This window comes from Castor canadensis, chromosome 2 (genome assembly GCF_047511655.1).
Source record: "Castor canadensis chromosome 2, mCasCan1.hap1v2, whole genome shotgun sequence".
NCBI classification, from domain to species: domain Eukaryota; kingdom Metazoa; phylum Chordata; class Mammalia; order Rodentia; family Castoridae; genus Castor; species Castor canadensis.
The window spans coordinates 75929354-75954962 of NC_133387.1; the positions used below are offsets into that span (position 1 = coordinate 75929354).

Sequence of the window (25609 nt, forward strand, 5' to 3'; positions counted from 1 at the left end):
AGGTTACAATGAGAAGTGAGCTCTGGTCCATTCAGTAGACACTGAATTTGTTGACATCTTGATTTTGTATTTCCCCAGAGAGCCTCCAGAACTGTGAGAAATAAATTTCTGTTGTTACAAGGCACCCAGTTTATGGTATTTTGTTATACCATCACAAATAGGCTGCTAGATAGATTGCAAGTAAAATCTTCAAGCATGAAAACTAAAATTGGTCCTTATAGGAATGAGTGATTTGTCTAGTAAGTTCAAATTGTGTTTTTGGTTATTGCCTAAGCCATTGCCAAGACTTCATGCAATATAAATAAAATAAACTCTGTCTTTTACATTACTTTTGAATTAGGGACATTGAAAACCCATCATTAAAAAGGTAGGAGAGGGAATAAAGACTATGAAAAATGATTTTTACAATTGTGAGGAGAGATGGAGGTGGGCTAAAGAAGAGAAAGAGAAATGAAAGCACACAAAAATTGAAGAGCTACAATGTAGGGTCTGGGCAGGTACATGAGATTATTCTTGCTAATCTTTACAATGTGTTAGTTCTTATTTTCATTGTTTTAATGAAGAGAAAGTTGAAGAAACAACTTCTTAACATCACAACAATTAACTGGCAGATTTAGCATTTAAATTCAGACTTAAGTGGCCTTAGAGCTGACATTGTTTGCTGAGACTCATATAGGTACCTGTCCTCTGCTCCATGTGTGATGCCACACACAATATGTAAATGGAAATTTGCTCAACTGCTTTTTCCAATTTAAATATCCAATTTAACTTAAATAGTCATGGAACTGAATTTTTTAAAAAACCTTGTTGCAGTTTGAGTACAACATCATATGTGCTCTCTATTTTATCAACTGAACAACTTTAATTTCGATTTCAGTGAATGAAGTTTATATGAGACATCAACTTTTTCTCAACACATTTATGTTAGTATCCTGAGTTTTTTACCAAAAATATTTATTCAAACATAGTTATTCGAAAAAGAAAGAAAAGAACATCTTTGGATTTCAGAGTGCCATTTGTATAAACGAGGTTATGAATTTGTCTGTTCAGAACGCTATGAACGTGCACACACACAGACATGCAAGCATGCACACCGACACAGCCTGCATGACATTATCATGAATGCATAAATTTCCTGACTTGTGGACACCTTTGCCAATGAAATGTGCCCTGAGTAAGCAAATGCACATGAATATGCATTACTTTCCTTGGTTTCACTAAAAGGCCTATGGCTGACTCTTCCAAATTTCTTTCCTAGAATCTACTCATTTGGACAGTTTCTTATTTTTATTTGAAAAAATGTTAGAAATGAAAGCATGAACTCTAATAGCAAAATTAAATAAATAATTTTATGCAAAACTGAGGAGGAAGCAAAAATAAAATTAGAACATAACAAAAACTTTAATAAATTATGTAAATTATATTTACATTAACGATCCAATTACAATCAAATATTTAAAATTATAATTGAATGTTTTATGTCGGTGACAAATGATGGTAAATATGTTCAGAAAATAATTTGTTATAATTTACTGCATGTAAATAAAAATGTGTACAGAAGATATTTCAAAGCCAATTTTTTCAACACTTTTTTCCAGAATCTCAGCTGAGGTTTCATAGATTTTTCATTAGCAATTCTGTGCAGAATTGTAAAGAAATATATACTATTATTATTATTTTTTATTATTCATTTATTCACATGTGCATACATTGTTTGGGTCATTTCTTTCCCCAAGAAATATATATTTTTAATGGAAATGAAGGCTGATATAATATAAAATTACTTTGAATGTGGTTAAAAATAAGACTCAGAATTGTTATTTATTGTTTTATCAATATTTTAAGAAAGTAAGAATGATTCAAATCTTTCTAAAATACTTGAGAAGTTCTGGCTAATTACATACTGAGAGAGTATCTCATTTGGTTTAGTCTGTTCAAAATACCTTAGATTGGATAATTTGTAAATGGTAGAAATGAACATAAAAATGGACTACGTGAAACTACACCAAGAAAATTAAACTTTTCAGTTGTTTCAAAGAACAAATGGTATTTAAGTGCCTCAAGAGTGCTTTACACTAGAGGCGATAAATAGAAGCCCAGGGTTACAGAGAGCCTTAACATTGCTTTTCATCTGATAGAATTTGTCTGTTATTACAATGTGCTCATTGACTTTAGGGAATTTTGTCTACCATTGAGGAAATAGCATATTGATATTGTGCTATTTGTGTTATTTGTTCAGAGCTACTGCCAAACTAAATATTGTTATGCATCATTAAATTCTTAGAAATAGTTTGAAGACATTACTTTCTTTTCCTCCCTCCCTCCCCCTTCTTTCTTCCTTTCTCTTTCCCTTCCTCCTCTCTTTCTTCCTCCCTCTCTACCCTCTTTCATCTTTCACTTCTTTTCCTGAGAACCTCTTTGGACCACTCCTGAATAACCTATAAATTCTCAGTGTTACGCCCTTAGAGACATGTTAATAGGCCATTTCACTGTCAAAAAGAATACTTAGAAACAAAAACTCCCTAATCCAGAGTGAGGACTTTTCTAGTATTGCATAATGCACAAGATTTTGAATGCCTCAATCAAACTCAAAGAGTTATTGTGTTACCATTATTTGTATCCTTAAGTCTCTTTTGGCATCAGTTTCTTCATCAGAGGAGGAATGACACTTTGCCAAGTGTTTATATGCATTTGTACAAATATTCTCATGCCTAGATACATATAGAATGGCACCTCTTTGGTATGGCATAAACAAACAAAAAGTGGCTAACAATAACTTTAGCCAATAATACATGTATATATATATAGATGTATGTACATATGTGTATTTAACACACACATGGATGAACTGAATTGCTCTAACAAATTAGAAATTTGAACAAAAAAGTGAAAAGAGAGAAATAGAGGAAAGGAAGGAAGGAAGGAAGACAGATTAGCAAAAGAACAAAGAAATTAAGAAAAAAATGTAACCTGATTGCAACCTAGTGTTAAATGTTATGGAGTTATTACTGACATGATTGTAATGTTATTATCTAATAATTAGCATCTAAATTCTTAATTTTCAATATCAGTTGAGTAAAAATGCTCTGCTTGATTTACTGTGTTGGTTTCATAGCTTATTGTACCTAAACCAAAAATGAATTATGCACTTTTGCATCTTGTGTGTACACAATGTTAATGCAAATTATTTTAATATTATCCTCTTTTCTTCTCCTTGCAATTTAAAGACACTGTTCCTCCAGTATCTAAGATGTCTCACTTTGAGTAGAGTTCCTGAGAATTGTTATTGTTTGGTGTGCTTTCTTACTGTTTACTTTCCTTGAAATATCAATATGACATATTCCCATGAAATGCAGGCTCTGTGCTTGTTTCTTTTCTCTTCTCACTACAACTTTTGCAATCCCTGGACATAGTTAAGTTTTCACATAAAGGAGGAAAATGAGAGGCAGAAAAAATGAGTAACCTATGCAAGAGCTCAGAGCAATTTGATAACATAACTGGAGTCATCCAACAAGTTACGATGGCTTACATGTATGTGTCATTTTTAGTGAGCCACATGGCTTATTATGCTTTATGTATTACAACCACCATATTAACAACACAACCAAAATCTCAGTCTGCAGAGTTTAATTTCTCTGTTTTTGCTATATACTGTAATTACGTGGATTACATTTTTCATGTCCTTCTTTCACTTATATAGCTGCAGAATTCTCACTCTATGCTTCCTCAATAGAATAAATCTCTGATGGAAGATAATGTTCCACTCAAGTCACCATCAACTTAATTCAATAAATGTTCTCTGTGCATCCTGCATTTGAAAAACACTATATTTATACTACATTACAATTAACATGGCTAGAAGCCTTAACTAAGAGCTAGCTATAAACTCTTAGAAGAAAATGTAAGTGTGTAGTACATTCATGATCTGGATCAGATAATGGTTACTTGAATATGATACCAAAAGCTCAAATAAACAGAGAACAAAGAGACATATTGTAGTTTATCAAAATTAAAAACCACCTGGCATGGTGCCTCATACTTGTAAACCCAAATAGTGGAGTGACAGAAATCATGAGAATACTGTTTAATGGCTGGCCAGGGCAAAGATTTAACAAGACCCATCTCAACAAATAAGCCAAGTAGTTGTCTGCATCCCAGTTGGGTAAGAGGCGTAGGTAGGAGGATTGTGGTAGGAGACTGACCTGGGCACAAAACAAAATACCTATATGAAAAATAAACTAAAACAAAAAGGCTGGAAGTGTGGCTCAAGTACTAGGGCACCTGCCTAGCAAGAAACAAGGCCCTGAGTTCAAACCCAGTAGCAAACAAAATAACATCAACAACAAAAAATATGCCCTTTTGTATATCAAAGGACACTATGAAAAACACAAAAAGGCATACTACACAAAATATTTTCAAATCATATATCTGATAAAGGCCTCATATTGAGGATATGTGAAGAACTCCTACAACTGAAAAATAGTAAAACACATGGTAAGGTTTTAAAAATGAGCTCTGTCTTTGGATAGACATTTCCTTAGAGAACACATGTAGATAGCCAATAAGCACATGTTTTGGGGAATTGCAAATTGAAACCACAATGGTTCTACCACTTTACATCCATGATTTCCTCAGAGAACACATGTAGATAGCCAATAAGCACATGTTTTGGGAATTGCAAATTGAAACCACAATGGTTCTACCACTTTACATTCATGACGATGGCTATAATAAAAAAAGATGGACAATAATAAATGTTGGAGAAGATATAAGGAAATTAGAACCATCATATATTGCTAATGAGAATGTAATGCAGTGCAGTTGTTTTGTAAAACAGTTTGACAATTTCACTAAAATTTAAAAGTAGAATTACCACATGACCCTGCAATTTCTTTCCTAAGCACATAAGAGAACTGGGAAGGTATCTCACACAAAACTTGCACACAGGCATTTGTAAAAGCATTCTTCATAGTAGCCAAAAATTAGAAGCAATCCAAATGTCTATCATACACGAATAAACAAAATGTAATACAGCCACACAATGGAGTATCACTGAGTCATAAAAAGAATGAAGAGCTAACACAACCTACAATGTGAATGAACCTGAGAATGTTATGCTGAGGGAAAGGCATCATCGTCAATGATTCAGTTTATATGGTATGTGTAAAATAGGCAACTCTGCAGAGACAGAAAGTAGATTAGCCCTGCCAGGCTCCTTCCAGGGGCAAAGGGGTGGGAGATCACTGCTAATTGGCACAGGGTTTCCATAGGGTGTTGAAAACATTCTGGAATTGGAGAAGGGAGAAAGGGGCACAGGCCTGTAAATAGAACAAAAGCACTGGATTGCACATCTGAAGAGAGAAAATGTTATGGTGTGTGAATTTTTTCTCAATAAATTAAAAACGAACCCTCGCTGAGATGGAGGGAGGAAGAGGGAGAGAGAACTTTTACAAAAACACAGTTGTATGTTTTCTCTTAAAAGTGAAGTAAAACAAAGTAAAATCAAGTTTGTATAAAGTAATATGACAAAAGATGAGTGTCATTTGCCTTCAAAACAACCTCTACAAAAGTGGACACTTGGCATAACAGAACATAACACAGCAAGGCTATAAAAAGAGCTGCCTTAATAGACAACTAAAATAAGAAAGGGAGAAGATAAAGCAATCCAGCCTAATAAACAGAGAGGGTTTCCTTGAGCAGAGAAACTCAAATTAGGCCTCAAAGGATCTTTCTAGGTAAAAAGGTTTGTCAGGCAAAGGAAATGACCAAACCAGAAAAACCTAAATGGGGACAAAACTGCTAGAGTAGAAAAGGCCTCCTGTGGGCTGGAGCCTATGCTATGAAGCTAAGGCAGGTCACACAGGAAGTTTGTGACAGCAGGTCAGTTGAAAGATTGACAGGCACAACTCTGGCTCTCATTCCAGCTCCTCAGTTTAAGGAGCTTAATGACCTCTAATTTTTGTTGAAGAGAGAGTATAAGCAATAATAGGAAGGACCAAGGGTTTTTGCTTGTTGATATAAGGATAGCTATACAGGGAGTTGACTCATTAATTTCCTGTGTGTGTGTGTTACCTTCTAGGTTAATTCTTTTTGATCTAACCTTTTCTCTAGTTCCTGGTCCCCTTCTCCTATTGGCCTCAGTAGCTTTAAAGTATCTGCTTTAGTTTCTCTGCGTTGAGGGCAACAAATGCTATCTAGTTTTTTAGGTGTCTTACCTTCTTCATATCTTCCTTGTGTGCTCTCGCTTTATCATGTGATCAAAGTCCAGTCCCCTTGTTGTATTTGCCCTTGATCTAATGTTCGCATATGAGGGAGAACATATGATTTTTGGTCTTTTGGGCCAGGCTAACCTCACTCAGAATGATGTTCTCCAATTCCGTCCATTTACCAGCGAATGATAACATTTCATTCTTCTTCATGGCTGCATAAAATTCCATTGTGTATAAATACCACATTTTCGACCTTATGCAAAATTGCCACTCCTTGAGGAACAAACAAAAAACCCTAGTATTGCTAGAGGATGTTGAAAGAACTTAAAGGAGCCAACACATGTAGAAAGTTACTTTTGACCTTGCCATGTGTGAAGCACACATAACTGTTCTTGTTCTCTAGAAAAGTAAATATATGCTTATGGTAGAAGATTTGGAAAATAGAAAAAGGAAAGGAAAAAATATTAACTTAAGTTTTAGTTAATAATAATACTGTGTTGTATTAACTTGAAATTTGCTAAAAGTAGAACTTAAGTATTCTTATCACACACAAAAGCATTGTGTAAGATTATGTATATGTTAATTAGCTTAATGGTAAAATCAGTGTTCTATGTGAATGTATATAGCAATATCATACTCTATAATTTGATGTCTACAATCTCAATAAGTTTTTCTAAGTTACTGAGTTATGGTTTCTTCATCCAGAGATAGTCTTTTCTAATATCTTAGTTTGGTGCCTTCCAGTCTTAGAATTTGTGTGACTAGTTCAAATTGTAAATAATATAATATAGCAAACATTTTTCATTAATCTAAAACATTTCCAACAGTCCTGTAATAAGCTGTATTAACTATATATTTGTCCTAATGATATAATTACCATCATTTTGAAAGCTTTTATTTTTCTGTTTTTATGAACATTCTTTGGCTCAAATATTTCTATGTATTTATCCATGTAATACATGCTAAATTTTCCATATAGCTCTTAAAGAAAAATGGCGAACTCTGCTCCACGCTTACCTATCTCTGGTTCACAGTTCCCAGAAACTACCACTTTGGAATTGCTTTAACCACCTCCTTCCAGCATTTACCTCCACATGTATAGGGGCATTCTTACATTGCTATTCTTATTTTTGTCTTGATAAATACCTCCTCTCCTCCACAGGAAGTAAGGTCTGAGACTAACCACATCAGAACATATCTTTACTGTATTCATATGCATGATTAAGAGTTTGATTAGGCACCAGATTTCAAACTGGGAATGATTTTCCTTCACAATTTTTTAAAATGTTCTTATTAGTGTATGATAGCTTTACTAGGAGTTTCATGGTAATATTTCCACAGATACACATATTGTACCTTGTTTAATTCATCTCCTCTATTATTCTCCCTTTTCCCCATTCCTCTTCTTAAAATGGCTTTGACAGGTTTCAGTGGTCCATAACCATACATAGAAAGCACCTCAACCATATTCACTCTCCTTTGTTCTGGTCACTATCATTTTGCTGATGATCAGAAATCTCATACTATTTTATTTCCATTTCCTTTGAATATCTGACCTAATTTTGTTCATCTCCCTGGGAATTGTTAACTCAAGGTTTTATTCCCAGTGTGATAAAATTCAACATGACAGTGTAAATAAGGACATTATTTTCATTTAATTGGGTAGTGCATACTAGAAATTTTTATCTCATAAGCATCAGAAAATTTTTACGTGTTTTTATTTATGCTACCTTGTTTTTCATTGCCCCTGTTTTTAATTTTGGGAAAAAAAATCTATAGTTTAGACTTTCTATACTTATCATATAATTTTCCTTTTATTGACTGATTTAAAAATTATTCTATTCTTCAGAAGATTTTCTCAACATATCTTTCAACTCTTGCTTGGAAAATTTTATTTCTGTTCTACATATTTAGTTTCTGAAACTTTGCTTTCATCTTATGTATTTTTCTTTGATATAATATTTTATTCTTATTTCAGAAATGTAGTATCTACTCTTCCATTTCTAAAGACATTAACTATAATGGAATTTAAAAATTATTTGTTTCTGCTCCTTGTGTTGTCTCTGTTTCCTCTAAGTTACTATTGTTGTTATTGTGGTTGTTTTGTTTTTCATTTTGACCTCTATCTTTTCAGTTACTTTGACCATATATAGAAAAGAGAGAAATCTTCCTACTCTTGGCTTGGGGGTGATGCTCATTTACAAAGATTCTTGAAGCCACTGGGGAAAGATTTACTTTTTGTTGTTGTTGTTTCTTTTTCTGTGTTTGGTTTAATTCTCTTGCCATCAACACTATCTGCTACTCACAAATTCAGGCAGGGATCTTATCATTAGTTCCTTGTGATTAGAAAGAAAGCCTACATTCCTCTCCCAAGTGAGAAAATAGTTCATCCACCTATGCTGTGGTTCTCTGGGTACCGCTACTTCTTAAACAGAATTTCCGCTGATGTAGTTTTCGGTTCCAACTACACACCTCTTTTAGATGCACCTCTGGTCTGCAAGCTATGAGATTTTTCTGGATTCTGTGATACAGATCATCTTTCTTCTTGGTTTTATACCCTCTACCATTGAGTTTCAGCTTTGTTGATTCAGCTAATCAAATTCTTTTCCATTAAATTTCAACTTTCTTTTTTTCATCCTGCTGATGTATTACCTAATTTCAGTGTGGCCTGCCGCAAAGACAGACAGAAAGTGCAGGGATTATTTTCTTTTGTATCTTAGTGCAAACGAAAAGAAATTTCAACTTTCAATATTTTGTTGCATGCTCTCCACTTACTGCTCAATGTTCTTGAGACTTATAGTTTTTTTTATTCACATCACTATATTATTTTAACAAGAATTCCTGAGAGAAAACAAGTGGTCAATCACCCATGTTTATTGGGAAGTAAATATTGATGTGTTGATAATATAAATTGGTATAGTATTTAAAGCTCTCTTTTAATAATTTTAGCACCTTGATGTACAATATTCAGCTACTGTTTTAAAAAATTAACTTAAATGTCCAATGAAGGTTTGAGATTTTTATTTTGAGCATATCAATTTTCCATCACAGAACTTGAAATACTGATTCCTTCCACATTGTATGCTCCAAAATTAGTTTTTTCTAGAGTCTACAAGTCATTTAGTGTTCAGATAATTATGAAGGATGCATATCCTCCTTTTAGAGATACATGATACACATTAAGATAATAATGGTTGGGATATATCCTGCAGAAAATAAACAGCTTTATTTAAACATGGGACTCCTAAATTTGACAATTGAACAAATTTTCTGCAAAATTCCTGCCAACATCCAGTAGTTAGTTTTCTCTTTGCAATATATCCTGAGAAACCCTGCAGTGGGTTTAATATCTACCCAGAAAGAATTTGCCTTGGCATAATGTATAATTATCATTCATTGCAATTATAATCAACTCTTTTAAATAATTTTACAAGATAACTATAGTAGATTAACTTGCCATAATATAATATTACTTGCCTCAAATTTGACTGATGTGCTCAACAAGGATACAACTATACAATTAATTCTTTAAAATGTATTACATTTCTTATGATATCGGAAATGGATATTCATTTTCTACAGTAAATAATTTCATTAGTATTTGGATCCCAACTATCAAGCATGGCAGCCATATTTTATTCAGAAGATACAAATTTGAAAGAATAAATTATGCCTTCTGCAATATCTACTTTAACCCAGTTTTATAGTCAATAATCACACCCTTACACTTCAGCACAGACAAGAATGTTGAATATCTAGCCCACTAGTGATACTTAAAATGATTTTTCCAATAGTATACTAGATAATGAAATAAAATGTAGGAAAATTTGCATAAAAATATTCAAAATAATAAGACAAAAAAGCTTATTTAATTTACAGAACTGTTTATTTTCTCACTTGCCTACAAAAATGCATCACTGGATTTACCAAAGAAGCTGTTTTTCTGCTGTTAGTTTTTCACCAAGCATTGGCACCTAAGAGCACTGTCTCTCCTTCAGTGGATTAAGCCAAATACAACTCCAGCCCGAAAAAGACATCCTGTTCTTCCTTCAACAGCCAGAAGTCTCCTCTCACAGTTCCAAGGAAAAACAAGAGCAAATATTTGCAAAGATTTTTGTCTTGTAGCAAAAATCAGTATTAGTAAAATCATGCTTAGTGAGAAGTGCTAAGAGAGAATATAAAAATGATATTGTAATTTTAAAGTGGAAACACTAACTCATAAAATGCAGGAGTATTTTTAGATGGCACTGACAGTTTACATGAGCTTGGGAGTGGTGTGACTTGCTTTCATAGGAAAGGAATGGCCTAGCCTGGGAATTTTTTTGGCAGATATCATAGCTTAAAAATGCACATGGGATGTCTGCCTTATAAAGCAACAAGCATAATATTTTACAATTTTTTTTCATTTCATGATAGGAATCAGGAATTACATGAGAAAAGTTTTCTTGCTTTTCTCATCATTCATCTCATTTTTGCTCAACAGTATTATATAGAAATCTGCATAGTTTCTTAGGTTTTTATGGCTCTCTGTGGCTTGCAAAGTACTTTCACATATATCATAACCTTTAACCCTTAAGGATATTATGGATATCTCTACCTTATCCAAGAAAAAAACTGATTATCAAAAGGGATTAATGAATTGCCTAAGACTATACAACCACTAAATTGTAAGCCCAAGTCTGGAACCCTGAACTCCAGTTTCCTAACTCAGAGAGGACATTTTCCTTTACCACTCCTGACATGTTCTATCTTCTTATAATTGGCTTAACAAAACTTCATCCTACATTTGTGAATTAGTTTTCATTATATATCAGAGTAAAGCACATAAAGTTATTGAATTTGTTCAGGTCAGAAAAATAAAGATAAGTATCACTAATTTTATCTGGCTCAGTTTAACATCTACAGAATTCCTATACAGATTATTAACCATTTTTAATACTGCTTACACAAAAATGTTCTGTTTTAATACTATAACCCAAAAATCTAACATTTCTTCTTCTTTTTTTTTTTTTAACAAAAACTTTAATTCCAGCACTTGAAGCTATGTCTATGCCCATACACTGGTTTTGTCATTTGACAGGTTTAGTTAAGCCAATTCAAATAAAATTACCCAGTGGTTGTTTTGAGTGAGATCTAATTGTTTGTTTTGATCTTATAATGAATAAATCAATAAAGATAGTTTAAAAGGGTTCATATATATAAAAACAGAATGTGAGGCAGTGGAGAAAAGGTGACTGGGGCAGGAGTTCCAGAGCGTTTCAGACGACAGAGGCCCCTTTGCAAGGCCTCAGAGTGCTGAGAGGGAGGGAAGAATGGTGTTTCTGAATGCTCTCATTTCCTGCTCTTTCCCCAGGGAAGCATCGATGTCATAGAAGGTCCTGGAATGAACTTTCCTGAATCTCATATAATCCTTTTCAACTTTTAGGGGATCTTTCATTTTTTAAAAAAGATTGTCAATCATTAAAGAAACAAACAATAAAAATCACACCACCCAAATCATGAATTTAATAAATTTTGCTCATAGATTTTACAATAATTTTAAACAAAGTTGCTTAAAAACTGTAAATGTTTGACTCAGTTTAAATTGAGAAAGAAAAGTAAAAGTGGAAAGAGTAATACAGTTTAAGCTTTGTCATCAGGTCAGCTAAATTATTATTGTTTAAGGTGTAGGTAGCCTCATTAATAACTCTAAATTTTATCTAATGTATACCATGTTTTATAAGACATGATCATCAGTGCATTGACTGTGACTTATATTTAAGAATAATTCGTCCTCTAATGATAATAAATATCACTTGTGAGTGTTTACTAAAGTAAATGAAGTTTACCCAAGTACTGGGTACAGTGATGAACAAAACTAGATTATAAAACAGCTATTTACCTAATTTCGTGTGTGTGTGTGTGTGTGTGTGTGTGTGTGTGTGTGTGTGTGTAATGCCCAGGACCAAATCAGGACTTGTTCATGGTAGGCAAGCACTCTACCACTGAGTTGCACCCCAATCTCAAAATCTATTTTTAAATGAAATTTGTTTTTCAAAACTTAGATTCATTTCCATTTTCTCAATTTTTCATTGACTAAATATCTATAACCACACATTTCACAGCAATGTTTCCTTTATGAAAAGCCTCACAAAAGCAAGGATCATATTCATCATAGTTGTGAATAAATATTTTATCCTATTTAATTTGATTATCTTCAATGTATATTTACTACTTTAAAATGAGTATAACATATAATATTTAAAAATAAACAATTTCAATAAGATATTTTAATAAAATATAGGAAATTATTAGTAGTAGAGGATTCCTGCTAATTTAAATATTAGGTTTTCAACTCACATTGGCATGCTGAAAAAATAAAGTATTAATAGGAAAGTAACCAGTATATAAAATTAGCAACTTTTGTATCAAATTTATCAGAGAAATTTGGAAGAAAAATAAGCTCTACAAAGACATTTTACATAAAGTATGAAATAAAAACAATTGATGACTTCTACATTGGAAATTAATTTCAGTTCTGGCAAAAGTTGAAGTAAGTTATATCATTAATATAGATGTAGTATAAGCTGACATCTCCAGTGGAAACATGAGTCATCAATCAAAAAGTCATTGCTTCATTAGTGGGTGCCAGTGGCTCACATCTGTGATCCTAGTTATTAGGAAGGCAGAGATAAGGAGGAACATGGTTCAAGGCTAGCCAAGGCAAATGGTTTGTGACATCCTAGCTTGAAAATACCCAGCACAAAAAAGGACAGTCAGAGTGACTCAAGCGATAGAGTATCTGCCTAGCAAGCATAAAGCTTTGAGTATAAACCCCAATACTGCAAAAAAAAAAAAAAAATTGATTCAAAGGAGTAAGAAATTTCTGCCACCCAGTTAACTGACTCAGTTTCACAGTTCTGTATGCATTTGACATTGGCATATTTCTTTGGAATTCTATATCTGAAGAAAATAATTATTCTATATTTAACCTTCTGTAGAAAAAAAATACCTTCCTGCTCCTTTTGTATGTGAAATAATGGTGGTAGAGGAATAGCATCACTAATATTCCTTTTCAATATTACTATTTTATCTTTAACACCTTTAGATAATACAAACCACAATGTATATTACTTCAGGTCAAGCATAGAGTATTTATCAAAAAAGCATAGAGCATTGTGATCTACTTAATCTTATGATGGTCACGAAGGACCCATTTTTACTAGGGCTCTAACTTGTCAGTGTCTGAGCAGTAGGAGTTTTCATTAACATTCATCAAATCCTCCTGCAGAGAGATTCAGGCTGCTGATCTCCCTAGAATGAGCATGTCTTTTAGCACTTTGTTGATCAAACCTCTGGGAGATCAGAAGGAAAGCATACTCACTAAGTGATTCAGGATTTTAGAATTCATTTGCCTTGCCAAGAAAGGAAAATCAGTCTTTGGGTACATTGGGGATAAGGGGGTGGCTCACATATTTGCACATGTATTTACTTGAAGAATACAGTGAAAATTCCCAGGACTCCTAGGAAAATAAGAATACTGTTTTGTGGTCATATTTGATAAAAAGACTGGAGACTCAATGTCACGATGGACAAATATTGAAATAAATGAAATAAGACCTTTTCCTTACTTATGTACCACAAATGTTTCAAATAATTCCTAATAGTTTTACAAATGTCCACAGGTTCATAGAGTAAAATTGAAAATTATTAAGTTGGACCCAGAAGAATCCAACTTGGAAAAGGTAAAAAAAAATTATAAAATGAAAGCCAGACACAAAATATGTTTGGTACTGTAGTTACATTTTATCACCTACATCCACATAGAATTCTAAAAAAAAGTAAATTTCAGAGAATATCAGAAACCTAATTTCCTTGTACTTAAGCCCTAGCTTACTCAACTATGTTTTATATACCATTTGAGCTAAATAAATATCAGTTGACAGTGATGTATCATAAAAGTTTTGTAAAGTGAAATTATTATTTCTAAGTTATTATCTGTTCGAGAACGATGAAAGGTTACAAGGCCTGTAAAAATCAAACATTGTAATTATGTAACAATGTTTTAATGTAATTATTTGATTAGATATGTCATTAGGTTTATTATTTTGTTGGAAAGTCTGTTTGAATATCATAGCCATTTTTTTCAGATAGTACATAATCACTGGAAAAGCTCTAGCAATTAAAATATCTGACTAAGTACCAAAATATACAAAGAAATGAAAGAAATCACACTTCCTATTGCAAAGTAAGTCTTGTCTACTCCACTCTGAAAATCAAAGTTAATGGTCATGGGTACCTTAACATCATATGGTTTGCAAGACACGAAGGAACTCTAGATCTATATAGATAGAATTTGTCTGCATTTCTGGTTCACTAAGTGCAAAAAGTCATAAATTTCTGTTCATAGAATTCTTTTACAAGTGCAAAGAGAAATTATGCTTTTTAACACAATTACCCAAAATGTCTTAAGTAAAAATTTCATATATGTAATCAATATACCAATTAGAGTACTACTGATTTATGAATGAATCCATGCAAAACAGAGAAAGCAAAGCTTGGGTGTGGTAGCTCAAGCCTATAATTCTAGGTACTTGGGAAGTAGAGATTGGGAAGATAGAGTTTAAGGTCACCAGAGCAAGAAAGTTCATGAGACCCCAGTGGTTGGATGCAGTGGTGTGCACCTGCAATCCCAGTTACATGGAGAAGCACAAATAGGATGATCACGGTCCAGACCAACCTAGGCATAAAATGAGACCCTGTCTCAAAAATAGCAATGCAAAAAATGTTTGAGAGGGTGGTTCAAGTAGTAGAGTGCCTGCCTCGCAAGTACGAGTTTAACCCCCAGTATTACAAAAGATAGGGAAAGCAAGAATAGTGAATTAACATGCAGGGTGCAGTCACCTCTATCTCTTCTTAAAAATTATCTTCTACAATTCATTAAGTCAAGTTTCTCAGAGGGCAGGCAAAATCACCAGAAGTAATTTTCAGGTACTAATTAGAGGCAATGGACATGAACCACAAAATGAAGTGTCAAAAAGATTATACTAGAATTTTGCATCCTTTTCCTCCTGTCGTCTAATAAGCTGAAAGTGTATTCATCTTAATATAGCCACATGAAGGAAAAGACCCAACTTTCCTCTACCACCTGTCTTCTACACCCACCCAAACTGGCAACCAGACTGAGAAGTGAAAGTAAGATGATCTCAATAATAAATATTAGCTGCGTGAGAAGTGAAGGTAAGATGATCTCAATCCCAGGCTGACCTGGGCAAAAACACAAGATCCGGTTTGAAAAATAACTAAGGTGAAAAAAAGCTGATGTGGATTGCCTATTTCTTAAGTCTGAAGCACCGAGTTCAATTACCAATACTACCAAAACAAGATTCAAAAATTTTTCTTTACTTCTATTTACTTTTAAGAGAATAAGCAATAAGCACTCCTTGAATACACAATAGGCTGAATGCTAGAGATCTAAAGAAAACATTAGAGAGCATCCCTTTAAGAAGTTCTTTAGGACATTTTTTCATTGTACTACTTGAACCAATGCATCTATCCAGCTGTGTAAAATGGGGCAACGCAATAACCTTTTGGAAAGATGCAGAACAGTGAAAAATGCTAAGCTTTTTTTAAACAGATGAACAGAGAGGAAAGGTATTCCACAGGAGTGATAAATGAGCAGTTAACACACAAAAAACAGACACATTCAGGGCAGATAAGAATGATTCTTTTTGTGTGAAGTACACAAAAATGTTACAAGTAATGAAGACATTATAACTTAACGTTTCAGTTGAATGACTGCTGTGACCATTTAAAACATTTGTGGCTTGCAAAAGTTTCAAAGTTGTGTTTGATCCTGAATCTAGAGAAACCTCTATCCTGAAAGACAGAAAACTCATCTTCAGTATTGTAGCAGGCTTTACTGAAGTTTTTGGTACAGTTTGACATGTGTAGCCATGTCAACTTCTTCCAATAATAGCCTCTAAAAACAACCAAGGAGGTGTCTTAACCCTTCTACTGGTGTCCTCGAAGAAGGTAAGCACAATCCTGAACACCTTTAAAAGGTCTTGTCTGAAAATACTCAATCAAGACTCAGATAAATGCACACTCTTTATGGCTCCTGTTTGTGAACTGTCTGGGCTTAGCTAGAAAGGGACAGGGGGGTTACCAGACACTTTTAGCTCATTCCTACATGAAAACATGTAATCTTAACCAGAGCTGCTTGGTCTCTTGCCATAGACAAACCAGGTAGCTGACTGCCGACACTGTTTTAAATATTCATGTTAAGTCGAAACTTAAAATACAAACTTTAGCTAATGTTTTTTGGGCAAATTAGTCTCCAATATACTGCCTTTGACATTGTACAACTAAAAATAAAAATTTCCTCATTAAAACATTTTTTAAACAAGTAAGTCATAATGGTTCACATAAGTTACTCAATTCTTTCTGGTAGTTCCTCTATTTTGTACTTCCTCCATAGCCTATGAAAGATACAGGCCAATTTTGTCTCAAAACATTTGGTTGATTAACTTAAAGGAGTGTCTTCTACTATATAAGATATATAAAAAATCTAAGGGAGGTTAGTGGATGTTTGAGGTTTTTAAATTGTGGTATTGCTTGTAGCCAAAATAGTAGTTATAGGGCTGAGGGTGTGTAATGGCAGACTGCTTGCCTAGCATATGTGAGGCCCTGGGTTCAATCCCCAACCACTCAAGAAAGAAAGAAAGAAAGAACAAAAGAAAAAGTAGTTACAAAGGGTGTATTGTGTTATAATTACGAGCAAGGGCTCTTTTCTTAAAAAGGGACTTACCAAGTATGATTGGAAATGAATAAATATATTAAGGACAAGATCCAAAATGCAATTATGGAACTTTTTGATAGACAGTATGACTGTTTTTTTTTTTTTTAATGGTGGTATTGGGGTTTAAACTCAAGGCCTCTTGCCTGCTGAGCACCAGGAGATTAGTACTCAGTCCCACTTTACAGAAGAGTAAATTGAGTTTTAAAGAATGCAATGAGCCTGCCAAGATTGTTCAGCTAATAAAGGCACTGCCGACATCCAACTCCTCAGCATGTTCTACATGTTCTCATTGGTTCGGGGCAATTGTTTGGCTCTTTTGATGAACCAATGCACTGCACAATGGTAACACAAGATGTCTGTGTGAAAGGAAAAGCTCTGAACACAATTCAAATGCTGATAGGAAAGTCATAATAAAAAAGGGCATGATACTTTATTTCACAAACTTATTAACTGATTTAGTACTAGATGAAAGAACAGTAATTTGACATTATTAAAGAACATAGTGATGACAGAGAATACCATACTTCAATCTGTACTTAGAAGCAGGCTAAGTACAACCAAACTCTTAAGTCTCACTCCAGTCATCTGTGTTTAGCACAATCTCATATAGAGAGTCAATCCATGCTTCCAGTAACTATTTATCCTTCTTTCCTTCATGATTTTTTCTAGTAGTTAACCAGAAATGACTTCACTGAGAAAGGAAAGTATAATAAAATTTAATAGTTTACTATTGTGAAAAAAACTTGCATACTAGGGTAAAAACCTCTCCTTGATCAGTATAGGGTACAATTTCAAGAATACAAATGGAACAAAAGTATTGACAATTTCTCATTCATCTAATCATTCCAGAAAATTGCATTGGAGCACCAACTAGATTTACAATACCTCTCTATAAACTGGAATCCAACAATGAATAAAGACGGCCAAAATCTTGGTGCCTAGTGGTCTCATGTTCTATCATTCCAGTGTCTCCTCTGTGGGCACTGTACAGATTGTTGCAGGTACAAGGCTGAAGATGATGGGGGTGGCAATGATGATAGTTAATATTTACTGAATGCATCTGCTTTAATATGTACAATAATTCTACCTATATCCTGATGTACAAGAGTGGCAATGGAGCGTGAAGAAGTGAAGTAATATACGACATGATAGTAGGTGTGGGACAAGGATTCAAATCCAGGTAACCTGACTCTTATGCACCTTCCTACTTTTAAGGGTTGTTTGTGTCTAGTGGAACAATAAGAATAAAAGCAAATAATAATCACGTATAAATATGTAATTTTAAACTATGATGAGCACTATGAAGGGAAAGAGACGTAGAAGTGTGCATGTGTATCCAGACCTGGATTTTGTACCTCCATCCCACATATTGGTGTACTAGACTAGCTTTAAAACCTGAATGTGTTCTTCTTAAAATCATAGGGCCAACTTGCTGCAGCAGCAGCCATCCGTACTCCTTGTTACACACCAATAGGCTTGCAGTATAACTCAAGAGTACACATGGACCTGGTTTTACCTGTAAGCTAACCTTTCATCTTGTGGATTTGTTGTGGTCTTTAAAGCAAGAGACTAGATCTGCTTGGTTTGTGGGTATGCACACAAAGTGTAAGAAAGTTAAAGACCAATAAAACACTTTGAACAGTAGGAAATAAGAGCCAGCAGAATAAATTGTTTTCCTTTCCTAAACCCAACAGACTGCTTAAGGAGCTTATCAAGACTATTGGAAGATGTGTTGGCAAACCATATGATCAGTTTATCAAAAAGCTGGGCCAGCTCAGTAATGTATTCCTTCCCTCATATTTGCTGTCTCTCTCTCTCCTTTAATGCCTGACCTTCATTTTCTTCAGAATTGTTTTCTTGAGTTGTACTTGCTGGAAAAGTGCCTGGACAACATAGACTGTGTCTGCTTTTTTCCTTAGGTTCTATGTCCTAAGGAACCAAGACTAAGTGGTGTGTTGTGGGGAGGAGTTAAGGCTCACCTAGTCTGGGAAGCAAGAATGGCTTCTCTGAGAAGGTACACTGGCACTGAGGTCATGGTGCATAGGCTGATGGTACATAGAGGACTCCAGTACTGCAGGTGGAACAGGGAGGTTCAAAGCGCTATCTGTGTAAGGCAGGGTATGGGGCATATGAAGAAATAAAAGAAGAAAAAGAAAAATGATAGGGAAATAGCAGTAGTTAACACTACATTCAAAGAATAGTTCTAAGCATTTTACCTTATTATCACATCTGGTTTTCATACTCTGAAGTAGGCACCATTATTTGTCAAATTTTATAGATAAAGAAAGGCTAAGTAGGGTTGAGGAACTTGCCCAGGGTCAGCATAGTATTGATGTGTGAATAAATAAATGAATATTTGGAAACCATTTTAAGCAGTTTGAAGTACTTTCATTTAAATTACCATGTGTTCGAGAAAATGATAAATTTAGTTCAAGCAAAATTATGAATCCAGATATTGTACTTAACGTTCACTATGTTGTCTACCTTTTAAAATGTAAGCAGCAGTAGATAAAATTAAAAAGGAAATGGCAAGGAGGACAAGGATTAGGAAAGACCAAGCAAGGCAGGTAGCAACTAGAAGTATTTAATATCTTGGTCCTGATGATACTTAAGTATTGTCACCATAACATCCTAAAATATGGATAATCCAGCTTTATATTACTGTTAAATTAAAAAATATAAAACCAAGAGTGGAAGAATGTAAATCCTATTCAGTGTTTCTGTCTGGGAGGCTTTTACATGGAAAGCACAATCCAGACAACAATGAAATGTTGTATTCTTACATGCCTAATGGCTGTGGCTCCCCTGATGTCATGTGGACATGTGGAACATATTGAACAGCAGAAGGACATTCAGGGGATGTTAAAGGCCTAAGAGCAAGGGGTTTCTACTATTGGAGGAAAACTTGACCAGACACATGAGGCTTAATTCATGAGGAAGTAAGGCCAGAATAGCAGCTACAATATTTATTCTGACAATACAATTAATCAGAAGAATTTTGTCTTTTGGATATTAATGCTTCTTAATTAAGATTGCTTTAATTGAAAACATTGTAATGTTCATCCCTTTTATAAAACAGAATTGAAAGCACTTCAAATATATACAAAATGATTAAAACTTTACAATGGTACAAGGAAATTTAATAATAGTAGGATTCATGAAAATATTTACACCCCAACACTGTGTCTATAATGGCTCTTCCAGGCAAATAGAAAATCCAGAATTTTACACAGGGTATTTGCACCATATTAAATAACAGGTATCTGTATTTTTTTGGGTATTATTTCTGAGACGCTTGTGGGATTTGTTAAATACATCTACATTTGAAATAGCTAAGTCTTATTCATAATTCTATGCTTTTTAGAATATATAATTGAAGGTGAGAATATTTAATCCTTTTATGAGAGTGATTTCATATATCTCTGCTTTAGGAAAATAGTCATTTTCAATCTAATGTGTTCCTGAGATGCTTGGTAAGGGATTTGTCCCATTCCTGACCCCTATGAGCCCCCTGCCACCCTCCCACACAAACTCAACTTCCCCTTTGACCTCAGGAGACCTAATAGTCTGTTTCTCATTTGTAACTCTTCCTTTACCTAACTTAACAAGATTTTCTAACAGATTTGCTCACCACAGTTTTCATTCCCCCATCCTGACTGAACAAGGTGGGCAATTCATTATATTCTCATATGCCTCTGGGATAACCCCTCAAGAAGGTACTGCATTTAAGTGCTGACTTTAGACACTAATCCAAAATGGCAAAAATATTGTCATGTGTTACATCCGTGATAATATTCACACAAGTGACAATAGTATGTGAAGATTTCTTTTATTTTTGCCCAAGATGATAAGAGTAACAGAAATTGGTATCAAAATAATTATACCAAAAATATAATAATTTTAATGATATTTTTGAATAATAATAATTCAAGAATTATTTTCAATGAATATTCAAAAGCAACATCAATGTCAATTCATGTTGCATATTAGCAACATATTAGCATATTTCTTATGCTAATAATTTCATCATAAGGCAAATACATACTCAAGTCAATTGTATAATAACAGGTACACATACAATAAGTGTAGGTTATGTACTAAACTAAATTATAAATATGCCTTTAGTATGTATGTGTATATGTGTATGTTTATATATATAGTGTATATGATTTTGTTATGTACTTGAGATATAAATTTAAATTTATTAGTTTTACATTTATAAATATAAATTTATATTATCTTCAAATATCTAAAATGTGTATGTACATATTGCATATATAAAAAGTTTTCATAGATATTATATAAATAATATATGTATCTGAGTTTGTATTTACTTATAGAAATTCAAGTCTATAAGTGTGTAGATATTCTTCACTTGTCTGAGATTTGCACAGACTTTTGGACTGGGGTAAAATGCATGGCCATGGATGATTTTACCAAGCAAATTTTTATAATATTGTAAATGAGGAATATAATTCATTAAATATGCTTTTATTGGAAAATCCAGTAAATAATTTCATTAAAAAATATCGTAACATCTTCTGCTTTATTTTTCTTCTGTTTGTTTAGATGTAAATACAAAACATTTTTAAAAAATAAACTTTTCATGTAGAAATGATACTTTGCATGCTTCATGGTAAGGATATAACAACTTGATATGGTTTGATAAATTATTACAAAATAAAATTATGATGACTTAGACTGAAATCTCATACATGCTTTAAAGCTTCTTTAAACTCCTGTAGGTGACAAGACTATTTTTTGATATGCAGAATAATGTTTTATTTCAACTTTGCTTTTTATTTTTGAAATGAGAACTTTTTTGTTGGCAGTACTGGGAATTGAACGCAGGACCTCTTGAGTTGTATACAACCACTTGCATCATGACCCTAGACCATGAAACGAGAACTTTCAAAAGCCCCCTTCTACCATCTGTTTTAAACTTTTAACCACTTATACTTTGTCTATTTGAAAATTTATTTGGAAACTTCATGTATGAATCTATAGGTTATATTTCTTATCAAAAGCTAGGGAGATGAACCTTTTTTTATTATAGCGAGTTTGTATCATTTTATCTGAAAGTAGATACTAGCTGAGGGAAATTAGTTAAAATTTTGAGTTATCTAACACAGGTTTTAATTGAATAAAAGCGTATTTAACAACAGAAACAACAAAATCAACTATAGAAAATAAATTGATTGTACCATTCATTATCTGACTAAATGCCTAGAAGACAGAGAGTCACAGGGGTTCAGCCACCACCTGAGACAATTTACTGCCTGTGGACTCTTGGTTGGTTCGAGATAGTAATTTAAAATCTTAGGTGATATCTCGGAAGAAGTGTCCATGGTCACTTGGTCACATGGTCACATGGTCACATGGTCTGAGGACAGATATGTCAGGCCAGTATGAGATTGGGATAGTTGTCATGTCTCAGTCATAATGGGAAAGATACTAGAGAAAAGCAAGAGAATGGATGATCTCATTTGAAAATAGCTGATTTATAGCTAAAAGAACCAATGAAGAAAAATATAAGTCAAGTAACATTGTAAAATTTAGACTGACGAAACAAATAGGTAAATGACTGGTAAAGAGTAGTTAACATGAATTATTGGAGACCAGATCTAGAAATGGAAAATAAACCTCCAAAAAACATGGGACAGTATGTTAACAGTTGAAGCCAAGTGATACAATGAAATAAGGCTTAGAAATATGTGATGCATGGAGTTTGAAAGTGAAAAGGACATAAGATTAATAGTTAAGGTAGTTTTATTGCATTATCATGACATTAGATTTTCAATTTTTAATAGTAACAGTAAGAAATACTATTAATACGTTAATAGTAAGAAATAATAGATCCTTGAAAATTTTCAACTATGGGTATTTATAATTAGAACCTTTATAGATTGGCTGATAAATTAAATCTAATTTGCAGCCACATTAAATTGAAGATGGAATAGTCCAGAATATTTGCATGTGACCCAAGTGAAACTTCTCAAAGCCAAGAGATACTGAAATTAAACTTTAAACAATCTTAGATCACTTAAAGATTTTGCTACTTATTTTTTGTTGTTATAATTTTTGAATTTTTGATTTGCAAGGATGGCAAACTACTAGAACATAGCCTTTAACACCACTTAAATACAGTTCGAAAGAATAATAATTTCAGAAGAAATGAATGTTACCATTCTTTCTTAGAATACCATAAATACAAATGTTAATTTCAAATGTACTCTTTTTTTTGCTCAGGAGTAAATATATAACATTTCATTTTCTCTATTGCAAGCATGTATACATACTTTTCCCTGAATAATAAATGCATTCATCATCTTTGAATTAAATGGCTTTTAAAATAATTACCATATCTTTCTGAGACAGTCAACTGCCTCTGAGTAAAAATTAAATATTTATAAAGATACATTTGCTGTCTAGATTTAGTGATGTATTGTAGCACCAACATTCTAAAATGAACACATCTCCCTAAGTGGCTTATTTGTACCTCTAGAATAGTGCACACATAAATCAGGATCATACTCAGCTGTCATCATTATCATTTATTCATTTCCTCCATTGCGTTTCATACTGATATCACACACTAGTATGATCTCACAACTGTGCAATATGGAGATGAGATATTAAATACCATGGTCATTGGTGGACAGAGGCTCTACATGGGAACTTTTAGGAGAATATTCTATTCTTTCTCATTATAAGAATGACATCACTACCCATAATCCTTTTTTCTACTTTAATTATCAGTGAATAATATCCTGATTGTCATGTCTCAGCATATTTGGCAGGGCAGGGAGAAGAATCTGGACTCTTAAACATTGTTTAGTAGCTTGGGCTATAAAGGAGGATTACCCTACAATAAAGCAGCATTGTTTCAGAGACAATGTTAACTTTGTGATTAATGAGGTGATGGATGAAGAACATATGACTATTTCCAGATTTATTCCAGCATTTTTTTTTAACTTCAACCCCAGCCAAAACTGTCAGTACTAATGACAAGATGACCAGATAATGTTTCACCTGTGAGTGGGGATCTTGACTGTAATTTAAAATTTCCAAACTTCCACAAAGCACAGCTCTTATGTAAAGCCAAGATTTTTTTCTTTCTTCCAAAAAGCTTAAAAACAAATGGGACTGCAAATCTCTGAGGAGGAAAGGAAGTAGTTCAGTTTGCACTCTTGGAACTTTGAGATCTGTAGGCTGATTAGCGGGCAACTGTTACACAGTGACCAAAGCATAGAAACTGAATTTTGAATTAAGAAGAGCACTAACAATAAATATGGGCCTAATTCTAAGTGACGCAGTCATTCAAAATGCTAGTTTTGATGAAAACTTTTTGAAAGGTGTATTGAATTCTATCATCTCACCATGGACTCCATACTACTTGAAGTTAAGGACTATTGTCAAAGCAAATCTATACACTCCACAGTACCTGGTATGTGGTTAAGTTCTGATTCAGAGAAAACCCATTTATGTTAACAATAATCAGTGTCATAAAATTTTAAGCAATGATCAACTTTCTCATTAGTTCATTTAAGAAGAATAATTTACAATATATTTCAAAAATATTTTTAAAAAACTGAGTAGAAATGTGTTTCCTAATGGGAAAGATCTTTAGTGAAACTCAGATGTATGCAATTACAGAATTATTTTAAGCCATTTTCTCATCTGTGAAGTGAAAATATAACATTAAATATGGAGGATCCTTTCTATCACATTGAAACATTCTAGAATCATAGTATTTCAGAAGTGAGAGAAACCTCAAATGTCATGCAGACTCAACTCAATTTTATACATAAGAGAGTAAAGTGCATTGCTGCCTTGAGAAATGTCAGGTAGTCCAGTAGGACTAAATTACAGAAAGAACACTTCACAATTGGTTTAAAAATTATTTCTTTTCTGAAAAATGTACCCGATTGACTTTTAACAACATCACACAATTGTATTTATTGAAATATTTAAAGGAACTTTGCTGTGGCAATATTAGCCTGTACATTGCCAATAACATAAAATGCTTTTATGTTATAAATATATCATCAAAGCAAAATATTACTTCTCTGTATGTGAATTTACTTCTTTCACAAGATTATCTCAACATGTTCAACATGAGTGAGAAGACCTAAAAGTCACCTCTGATTGCTCACTTAGAATGAAAGTAAATAGAAAACCAAGCAGTAGGAAATCTGGTGACCTCTTTTTCTGTTATTCAGTGAACTCTTTATGTTTGTCATATGTTTCATTAACATGACCAAACTTAACTTTCCTTAGTGAAACTATCAAGAAATATCAAAATGCCTGTAAATCTAGCTTGCTATGGTGACCTATGCTTTTACTACCAGTATTCAGAAGGTTAAGGAAGGAGAATCTTGACTTTCAGGGCAGGTTGGGCCACACAGCAAGACACAGTCTTGGAAAAAAAAAAACCAAAAAGCAATAAAAAAACAATAAAAAGAACCTAAGTCTGCTTTACAATACACTTATTAAGAAAGAATTTAGGGTTATTTTTTAGGTTGTTAAATATTAATCTACTGAAGTTTTTTCACCGTACTTAAATTTTTCTAATGCTAGACAGGACTATAGCCTAAAAAAATAAAGAAAATGATTTGAG

At 33.3% G+C, this 25609-nt stretch overlaps 1 protein-coding gene and 1 pseudogene across 7 annotated transcripts in view; both read right to left on the reverse strand.

The window, feature by feature from the left end:
* The window catches only part of Agmo (alkylglycerol monooxygenase), a 345305-nt gene that overhangs the window by 250865 nt on the left and 68831 nt on the right, over positions 1 to 25609 (reverse strand). The window lies entirely within an intron of this gene.
* LOC141421093 (small nucleolar RNA SNORA31) lies at positions 8851 to 8971 on the reverse strand (annotated as a pseudogene).